We start from the raw sequence: 11116 nt of genomic DNA on the forward strand, positions 1-11116 counted from the left end.
GTGGATGAAGGGAGGGATTGAGACAGGAGGAGGGAGGGAACCACAGGGGGATACAAAGTGAATAAACTGTAATTAATAAAGAATTAAAGAAAGAGATATCCATAAACATGCAAGAGGCCTACAAAACCAAAAATAAACTATACCAGAAAAGAAACACCTAAGGTCACATAATACTCAAAACACTAAATCTACACAATGAAGAAAAACATTAAAACAGCAAAGGAAAAAGCCAAGAAACATATTAAGGTAGAGCCATCAGAATCATACCAGACTTCTCAACAGAAACTATGGACACCAGAAGGGCCTGGGCAGATGTCATGCCAACTCTAAGCGACCATAGTTGCCAACCCACACTACTGTACCCAGAAAAGCTTTCAGTCAACATAGATGGAAAAACCGAAATATTCCTTGAAAAAAAACTGAACTTAAATAATATCTACATAGCAACCCAGTTCTACAGAAAATACTAGACTGAAAACTCCATTCTAACAAAAACAATTACACCCAAGAAAACACAGGATGTAGATAACTTTCTAACAAAGAATTAAAAGAAAACAAGCATTGTAACACAGTAACACCACCAACTTCACAACAAAAGGAACTAACATTCATTGATCACTATTATCTATCAACATCAATGGACTCTTTTTTTCATTTCCTCTCAATATGACACTAATTGTGCTTCTACTTGTGCCTCTATGTGTTTGGCTGTAGTTGCGGGTATTTGAGAACTTTGTTCATTTCCTCTGTATGTGTCTCTAATATCTGGGTCAGCCTAAAATTTAGATCATTTTCCTGTGTTTCTGATGAATTAATATGTCCATCAATTTTTGGGGTTGCTGATGAAGTCTGATTTTTGTTAGAGGTGTTTGTATACCAGCCTCTATCCATCTGCTTATCTGTAAACTTCGTTGTTTGTTCCTCGATTCTGTACTTCATACTGGGTCCATCTTTCTCTGGTCTCTGGAGTATTCTTCAGCATGATGAGAGAGGTACTCTGGTTTGAGAGTGGATGTTTGTGTTTTAGCTGTAGATAATGGAGGAAGGTCTCAGGAACAGTTGCAAAGTAAGGGTTAGCAAGCACAGGCTTGTGTATGGAAATGTGCCTTAAAGGACAGGGTGCTAGAGAGTGTAGATGCCTGGAATGTGAGTTTAAGTGCAGGAGAATGTGAGGGTGATGTTGCTGTTCACAAGCACAATGTGTGTGGGCAGGTGTCCTGAATATCTCAGTGGCCTACAGACCTGTTGTACTGTCCTCCTGGTATTAAGATCCGTCTGGGCTCCAGGAATTTTATGCTTGGACTGCTCTGGTAGACCCACAGAACAGGATTTTGCATGTTGAGAACACTGTCCCAAGAATCCCTATGTTGCCCACAGTAGGTGTTTGGGTGGAGGGATATCTGATGTCTGGCTGCTAGCATAGAGGGTCCCTTTATTTGGGTTTCTGTATGCACTCACTTGAAGCCGCACTCACTTACTGGCAGGCTTAATCTGAAAGCACAGGCCCTGTTATATACTCTCAAATTTTGGCCTGCAGGGGCAAATGACAGTGTAGGAGATCTGTCAGCTCAGTGGTGTCCACTTTTTGTCTGCTGAGCAGGGAGTCCCTTACTTGGGGTAGCCACTTCTCAGTCACAGAGCATGGAGGCTCCTATTATAGCTAGCTGCCACCCTGCAGCTGCATGCAGACCTGGGAGGCCCATATAACCACTTGCCCACTGGGAAACCCATATAACCACCAGCCCTGGGCAGCAGGCCTCTGCTGTCTTAGTTACAGAACAGAGAGGGTCATGTTTAGTGCAGTGGGTACTGTCGGCCACCTCCACCAAGGCAGGAGGCCAGTTCTTGAGTCAAGAAAAAACAAAGGGGTGTTTAATATATGCTACTCTCAGTCCCTGGAGATGTCTGTGGGTCAGACATGGTTTCAGCTCACCGGTTGTCCCCTCTCATCTAGGAAGCCTCAATGCAGATGTTCTTGCTTCAGCTTCCCCTCTACTCACCAATTTCAGAATTTCTTATTGTGTGCTCCTCAGATATGGTTTCTGCTGATTGCTGCCATCTTGGAACTCCTTAATGTTCTACTTTTAGCAGCAATGAATTTACTAGTATAACTAATATTCTATTGAATAAAACTGTATTGATATAACAGATATAATATTAAATATAACTAATGGTATTTTTGTTATGGAAAATTATTTTCCTTTTTCCTCTTTATGCTGAAATCATATTATTTCAATTTGAAGTTTTAATCTGACAATATCAACCTCTCATTTCTAAGATCTCTTTTATTACCCTTAATTTTTTTACTTTTTTACTTTTTTTATTTAACTTTTATTAATTACACTTTATTCATTTTGTATTCCCCCATAAGCCCCTCCCTCCTCCCCTCCCGGTCCCACCTTCCCCCCTCCTTTCTGCATGCATGCCCCTCCCCATGTCCACTGATTGGGGAGGTCCTCCTCTCCTTCTTTCTTTTGATAAGCCTGGAAGGCTCACATTTTTTCTTTATTGTCAATTTCCTTAGCCCCTTCTACACTCCAATTTATAGGAAGCCTATTAAAAATTAGACTAATAATTGAAAGTAGACATAAGATTTATATATTTAAAAGTTGAGATTGCACTTATTATTGTTTATAGAAAAGTGGGAAAGCTAATGAGATACCAGGAGTTTCTGTGTTCATATCAAAATCATCACATAAAACTTGGGGAAAATATACCAGTATAGTCATAACTTATATTCATGATGAGAAATAAAAGAACATTTTCAAGTACTCTAATGTCTCCCAAAGAAAAAGAAACACATTAGGTAGACAATGGATTAAATAATCAGTCAATAGATGATGAGTTAAGTGACACTTAGGACATAGGCAATAAGACAAATATAGTTTGAAAACAATCTGGAGGAAGACTGGATAAGAATTTACGTTTTCATCCAAGTAAGTGATTACTAGAAGATGAATTCCCCCATGGTTGTATATCATTGTCTCACTAACTTTTATGTTTCCCACTTGAATTTCATCGCAGGTTCTTTACATGAATAAGCTACAATGCTTTATGGCTTTCAGTTTTATTTAAGCAATAAAGATTTCTGGAGATTAAAGAAAGGAAGTATGATTGGCTCAGAATGATTGTTTATACAATAAGGTCATTTAGGCATATTTTGTCCCCTCATCTCTTTTACCAGCAGAGCCAATATCCTTTCAAGTATATTTATTTTCAGTATTAACATCAAGACTTAATGTCTCAAAACATTGTTGCCAGCCCCATAAGTGGGTGTCAAAAGCATAAATAGGACTGGATTACATTGATCCAATGCAAATCATTTAATATTTTTGATAAAACTCATGGACATAAATGTATTCATTTAGAATTTAGTAGTGTTACACTGGCTTACAAAACTTGGAATGACATTAACAAGCTGCTACATCCTGTGCTTGAAATTTTTTCCCAAATTTTTTTTTTATTTTTTATTTAACTTTTATTAATTACACTTTATTCATTTTGTAACCCCCCATAAGCTCCTCCCTCCTCCCCTCCCGATCCCACCCCCCCTTTCTGCATGCATGCCCCTCCCCAAGTCCACTGATAGGGAAGGTCCTCCTCTTCTTCTTTCTGATCTTAGTCTATTAGTTCTCATCAAAAGTGGCTGCATTGTCCTCTTCTGTGGCCTGGTAAGGCTGCTCCCACCTCAGGAGGAAGTGATCAAAGAGTAGGCCAATCAGATTATGTCAGAGGCAGTCCCTCTTCCCATTACTAGGTAACCCACTTGGACACTAAACTGCCATGGGCTACATCTGTGCAGAGGTTCTAGGTTATCTCCATGAATAGTTCTTGGTTGGAGTATGAGTCTCTGGGAAGTTCCCTGTGTTCAAATTTTCTTGTTCTGTTGCTCTCCTTGTGGAGTTCCTGTCCTCTCCAGCTCTTGCTATGCTTTTTAATAACTTTGTTCCATTTGTAAATGAGCGTTAAATAAGTGTGACTCATAAGACAGGATTTAAAAAAAAAACAACTTTACACTTGTCATCTTTTGCTTCTTTAAAATTTACTTACTGTCATAATAGTCTTTTTCCCTCTAGATGAATAGCTATTTCCATTCCCCCCCCCACATTTAGATGGTAGACCATACTATATTCTTGTGGCTAAAAAGCAGGATCTATCCAATATTAGATTTCTACATCCTAATGCTGATCAAAACATTAATTAATGTCCTGGTTTGAAGTCAGTATTACAATAACAAATCCTGCTTGTGGGTTCCCTTTTTGATTTTTTAAATTAATTTTATTTATTTATTTGTTAGATTGTTTTTTTATCCTGTTTGCCCTTCTGAATGATGCACCTTACATAGGGTCATGGCTAATATTCACTTAAGTCAGTACATACCATTTTTGTATTTCTGGGTTTGGGTTACTCACTCAGGATAATCTTTCCCATCAATTGCCTGCAAATTTCATGGTATCCTTGTTTTTAATTGTTATGTAGTATTCCATTGTGTAAATGTACCAGAATTCCTGTATCCATTCCTCCATGGAGAGATAACTAGGTTGTTTCCAGATTCTGGCTATTACAAATAAAGCTGCTATGAACATAGCTGAGCATATGTCCTTATTCATTGGTGGGCCATCTTTTGAATATGCATAGAAGTGGTATAACTGGATCTTGAGGTAGCACTATTCCAATTTTCCAGGTTGATTTTCAAAGTGGTTGTATAAAGATACATTTCCACCAGCAAAGGAGGAGGGTTTCCCTTTCTCCATAACCTCTCCAGCATGCATCATCCCCTGAGTTTTTTATCTTAGCCATTCTGATAGATTTGAGGTGAAATCTCCGGTTCATTTTGATTTGCATTTACCATCATTATTCAGCATTTCTTTAAGTATTTCTCTGCCATTCGATATTCCTCTCTTGAGAATTCTCTGTTTAGCACTACACCTCATTTTTAATTAGATAACTTGGTTTCTTAGTCTTTCAGTTTTAGTATGATTATCCTGTATCATATGTCTGATATTCACTTATAAGTGAATATAAACCATGTGTGCCTTTCTGCTCCTGGGATACCTCACGCAAGATGATCTTTTCTAGTTCCCACCACTTGCCTTCACATTTCATGATTTCCTTGTTTTTAATTGCAGAGTAGTATTCCATTGTGTAAATGTACTATAATTGCTAAATATTTTGGCAAATCTGCAATTTAGACACAATAATGAGATGAAATTAATATCTAAAGGTTAAGATCATGCAAAGTTGAACTTTGTATCTTAACCACAATTTCTATTTAAAATAAATCAGCGCTTGTCATAAAGACCATCAGGATCATTAAAGGAGTAGTCAAAATGTGAAAAAAAGTTTAATAATTTAAAAAACCCCAATAAAGAAAACCAAAGACAATTTGAACTGATCTCCCTAAGAAAAATAAAAGTTAATTCAAATCATGTAATATTCTAATGCTAAATAACATTTTTTAACAGTGAGTGAATAGCGCTGTAATAGAGGTAAATGTCATAGCTTTGAAGGTTTTATGCTGTAAACGGCTTTCTTTTTCATTTGATATAGTGTACAACAACATTCTATCATTTCAGTATGTAAGAAAAGAGGGCTGCTGCACTGGCAAAAATAAGATGTGGAAGAAAGACTAAAGGTAGAATATACATCTAGCCAGAACTGCAAAAACAACCCCAACATCACACCCTGATGCAACCCCTTTCCAATGAAAACAACAACAACAAAGAATTATTGAATACAATTCCCATCAAATTACCAACACAATTCTTTAAAGACCTTGAAAGAAAAATTCTAAACTTCATATGGAATAACAAGAAAACCTGAATTGTTGAAACAATTCTCTACAATAAAAGAACTTCTGAAGGTATCTCCACCCCTGATCTCACGCTGTACTATAGAGCAACAACAGTAAAAACTGCATGGCACTGGCATAGAAACCAACTGGTAGATGAATGGAATTGAATAGAAGACCCTGAAATAAACCCACACACTTATGGACACCTGATTTTTGACAAACATACCAAAACCATTCAATGGAAAAAGGATAGCATCTTCAACAAATGCTGCTGGTCTAACTGGATGGCTACATGTAGAAAAATGCAAATAGATCCATACTTATCACCCTGCACAAAACCAAGTGGATCAAAGATCTCAATATAAAACCAGACACACTAAACCTGGTAGAAGAAAAAGTGGGGAAAAGTCTTGAACTCATTGGTACAGGAGACAACTTCCTGAAGAGAACACCAACAGCACAGGTTCAAAGAGCAACAATCAATAAATGCGACCTGATGAAACTTATAAGCTTCTGTAAAGGAAAAGACACTGTCTTCAGAACAAAAAGACTGCCTACAGACTGGGAAAGAATTTTCACCAACCCGATATCTGACAGAAGGCTAATATCTAAAATATATAAAGAACTCAAGAATTTAAACAGCAACAAATCAGTTAATTCAATTAAAAATGAGGTACAGAGATAAACAGAGAACTCTCTGTAGAGGAATGTAGAATGGCAGAGAAACACTTAAATGCCCAAAAACATTAGTTATCAGGGAAATGCAAATCAAAACAACCCTGAGATCTCACCTTACAGCCATCAGAATGGCTAAGATCAACAACTCAAGTGACAACACATGCTGGAGAGGATGTGGAGAAAGGAGAACCCTCCTCCACTGCTGATGGGAATGTAAACTTGTACAACCACTTTGGAAATCAATCTGGCGCTTTCTCAGACAATTAAGAATGGCACTTCCTCAAGATCTAGCTATACCAGTCCTAGGCATATATCCAAAAGTTGCTCAAGTATACTACAAGGACATTTGCTCAAGCATGTTTGTAGCAGCTTTATTTGTAATAACCAGAAGCTGGAAACAACCCAGATGCTCCTCAACTGAGGAATGGATACAGAAATTGTGGTACATCTACACAATGGAACATTACTCAACAATAAAAAACAAGGAAATCAAGATATTTGCAGGTAAATGGTGGGAACTGGAAAAGATCATCCTAAGTGAGATATCCCAGAAGCAGAAAGACACACAGGATATACACTCACTTATAAGTGGATATTAGACATGTAATATAGGATAATCAAACATACTAAAATCTGCACACCTAAAGAAAGTAATCAAGAAGGAGAACTCTGGCTAAATTGCTCAATCCCCATTCAGAAAGGCAAAGAGGATGAACATCAAGAGAGAGAAAACAGGAAACAAGACAGGAGCCTACCACAGAGGGCCTCTGAAAAGCTTGACCCTGCAGTATATCAGAGCAGATGCTGAGACTTATAGCCAACCTTTGGTCAGAGTTCAGGAAATCTTATGAAAGAAGTGGGAAATAGTAAGACATGGATGGGACAGGAGCTCCACAAAGAGAGCAACGGAACCAAAAAAATCTGGGCACAGGGGTCTTTTCTGAGACTGATACTCCAACCACGACCATTCATAGAGATAACCTAGAACCCCTGCACCAATGTAGCCCATGGCAGTTCAGTGTCCAAGTGGGTTCCATAGTAATGAGAACAGGGACTGTCAATGACATGAACTGATTAGCCTGCTCTTTGATAATCTCCTCTGAGGGGGGGAGCAGCCTTACTAGGCCACAAAGAAAGACGATGAAGCCACTCCTGATGAGACCTGATAGACTAGGATCAGAAGTAATGAGAGAAGGACCTCCCCTATCAGTGGACTTGGGGAGGGACATGGGTGGAGAATGGGGAAAGAGTGTCAGATTGGGAGGGGCTGAGAGCAGGAGCTACAGGGGGAATGCAAAGTGAATAAACTATAATTAATAAAAAGTAGTTAGCTAAACTGACATTCATGTAAGAGATACATGAACCATAAGAAAGAATTTAAAGGCCAAATGATTTTCTATGTAAAATCTAGTATAAGCTTCTACAGCATCAAAATGGCTATTCAACTGTGTAGAAGTTCATTGAGATATGCCCTTAACCATTAAAATTGCATAAAATTTAATTTCTAGAATTTGTTTGGAACAAAAACCTTTATCCAACTCTATAGGGCAAATGCAAATTTTGTGCCTTAACAAAACTCTCACTCTAAATCTTCAATAAATATTATTTTATAAGTAATTCATGCAACCCAATTAAAAAATGGATATGGAGGTAAGCAGAGAATTCTCTGTAAAAGAATATAGAATGGCAGAGATACACATAAGGAGATGTTCAACACCCATAGCCATCAGAGAGATGCAAAACAAAACGACCCTGAGATTTCACCTTAAACCCACCAGAATGGCTAAGATCAAAAACTCAAGAGACAACGCATGCTGGAGAGGTTGTGGAGAAAGGGGAACCCTCCTCCATTGCTGGTGGGAATATAAACTGGTACAACCACTATGGAAATCAATCTGGCGCTTTCTCAGACAATCAGGAATAGTGTCACCTCAAGATCCAGCTATACCACTCCTAGGCATATATCCAAAAGATGTTCAAGTACACGACGACAAGGACATTTGCTCAACCATGTTTTTTGCAGCTTTATTTGTAATAGCCAGAACCTGGAAACAACCCAGATGCCCCTCAACTGAGGAATGGATAAAGAAATTGTGGTACTTTTACACAATGGAATACTACTCAGCAATTAAAAACAAGGAAATCATTAATTTTGCAGGCAAATGGTGGGATCTAGAAAAAAACCATCCTGAGTAAGATATCCCAGGAGCAGAAAGAGACGCATGGTATACACTCACTTATAAGTGGGTACTAGACCTATAAGATAGGATAAAGATACTAAAATCTATACACCTAAAGAAGATAAATAAGAAAGAGGTCCAGTGGTAAGATGATCAAGCCTCATCTTGAAAGACAAAGGGGATGGACATTGGAAGTAGGAGAAAACAAGTAACAGGACAGTAGCCTACCACAGAAGGCACCTGACTCTACCTAGCAGTGTATCAAAGCAGATGCTGAGACCCATAACCAAGCCTTCTGCAGAGTGTAAGGAATCATACGAAGGAAGGAGGAATTAGTATAACCTAGGGGGAACAGGGAGCCCCACAAGGTCCAAATATATCTGGACACAGGGGTCTTCCTTGAGACTGTTTATCCAACCAAGGTTCATGCATGGATATAACCTACAACCCCTGCTCAGACATAGCCCATGGTAGCTCAGTATTACTGGGTTCCCTAGTAAGGGGGACAGGAATTGTTTCTGACATGAACTCAATGTCTAGCTCATTGAGTTTCACCTCCCCCCAACCCGCGAGGGACAAGCAGCCTTGCTAGGCCACAGATAAGGACATTGCAACCATCCTGAAGATACCTGACAAGATAGGGCCAGATGGAAGGAGAGGAGGACACCCCCTTTCAGTGTACTCGGAAGGGGGCAGGGAGGAGATGAGGGAGGGAGGAAAGGATTGGGAGGGAAAAAGGGAGAGGGCTACAGCTGGGATATAAGTGAATGTATAAAATTATTTAAAAATAAAATATTAAAAGAATAAATAAACAAATATTGAAGAAAAATATAACATTAACTAAACTTATCTACAAAATTAATTTTTGAAGAACAATGCTCTCTTCAAAATTGTCAACTATAATTGTCAGCATGTTTCTGACTGTATTTTAAAGATGCATACAAATTATATGCATTTAACAGTAAATACACATTTTAAATCAAAATTATTCATTATCTGAAACATTTTAATTTAACTTTAAAAATTTTAACACTAGTATGACAACTGAGTCTTGTTTCTCAGAAAAGTACCTATTACACATAAAGGCAGAATTTAAACAAATGAAACCAGGTATATAAGCCGTGGGCAACAAATATGGCACCTGGCACCTTTATAGGTAACATAAAATTCAAAATAAGTCTATCAAAATGGAATCTCATGCAGTTTGGTAAATACAAGCTAGCTTTTTACAGTTAAAGTTTCCTTTAGAGTTTACTTCATTTTAAATACGGAAAGCCTGCTTGTTTTTCCTCATTGTAGCAATGACTTGTGATCTTGTGATTTGAACTAGACTTTTTTTTTTTTCATTTCTCTTTCTTACTCCTCATATTTTCTTTTCTTTTTTGCCTGCACATCTGCTTCATAATTTGACTTGAATGAAGATTCTGAAGAGGATAACTTTTCCTCAGGATGAACCTTTTTTTTTTTTTCTGCAGCTTTTGTTATATTTCTCTTTCCTGGTCTCATGTTTCGTTCGCCTTTTCCTTTTTAGGGGAAGCTCCTTGCTTTGCATTTCTGATTCAGATGTGGAACTTTCTGATGATTTGTGTTAAAGGATATTTTTCTTTCTTTTTTTACTTTGTTTCTGGGTTTCATCTTCAGAATTTGAAGAACTGCTTGACAAATCAGAGCTTGATAAAGAGGATGAATACCAACATGAATTCTTATTCTTTTTTCCTTTCTTTTCTTTTGGATGTACTCACATTTCCACCTAGTGTTTTCTCTCTACTTTTCTCAAACTCTTTCTTCCAATTTTGATTCATTTTTTTCCTTCCAATCCAGCCAATGCCTTGGAGCCTTTCTTTCTATTCTCTAATTGTTTCTTTAATTCTTCCCAGGTGGGCCTTGGTCTATTCAGATAATCTTGAATTGTTGGTCCTGCAGATTGACTTCCACCTCTCCACCTGGCCATTGCTATAGGATTAATACTAGCTACCCAGTTATCCCATGTCCTCATGGTACCAGGTGGTTCTCAGAGCATACTATCGGTTGTCAAGGAGAAGAAGATTGGGCTCACACTCCAAATTGTTTATCTGTTGGTATTGCAAATACTTTCATTTCTGTTATAGAAGCAGATCAAAGAATCATAGAAAATCTTTAATTTAAGACAAAACAACATACAAACTTAATTGTCATAAGCATCGTAGAAGAGGAGGTGGAATGATTATATAAATGAAAGGTAGGTCAGTACCAGAGCAAACCAGTGCCTTCTGAACATGGTAAAGGCTGTTGCACTCATGAAGTCATAGTAGCTGTGGTTGCCAAGACAAGATCATGTGGTCAACATTCATGCATAGAGCTGGGAGGAGCTTAAAGGCTTCTACCTCTAAAGGAGATGCTATTAAGAGTTGATGGATTCCAGGGAGAGTCTACCATTCTTGTAAATGTATGAACCCTGAAAAGTTGACCATGCTCTAGTGAATGG

General features: G+C 38.0%; 1 pseudogene; it reads right to left on the reverse strand.

The window, feature by feature from the left end:
* Positions 1 to 10008: 10008 nt before the first annotated feature.
* LOC129669865 (protein FAM133A-like) lies at positions 10009 to 10648 on the reverse strand (annotated as a pseudogene).
* Positions 10649 to 11116: the final 468 nt, after the last annotated feature.

Source organism: Psammomys obesus, unplaced genomic scaffold (genome assembly GCF_907164565.1).
Source record: "Psammomys obesus unplaced genomic scaffold, mPsaObe1.curated_primary_1811, whole genome shotgun sequence".
NCBI lineage: Eukaryota > Metazoa > Chordata > Mammalia > Rodentia > Muridae > Psammomys > Psammomys obesus.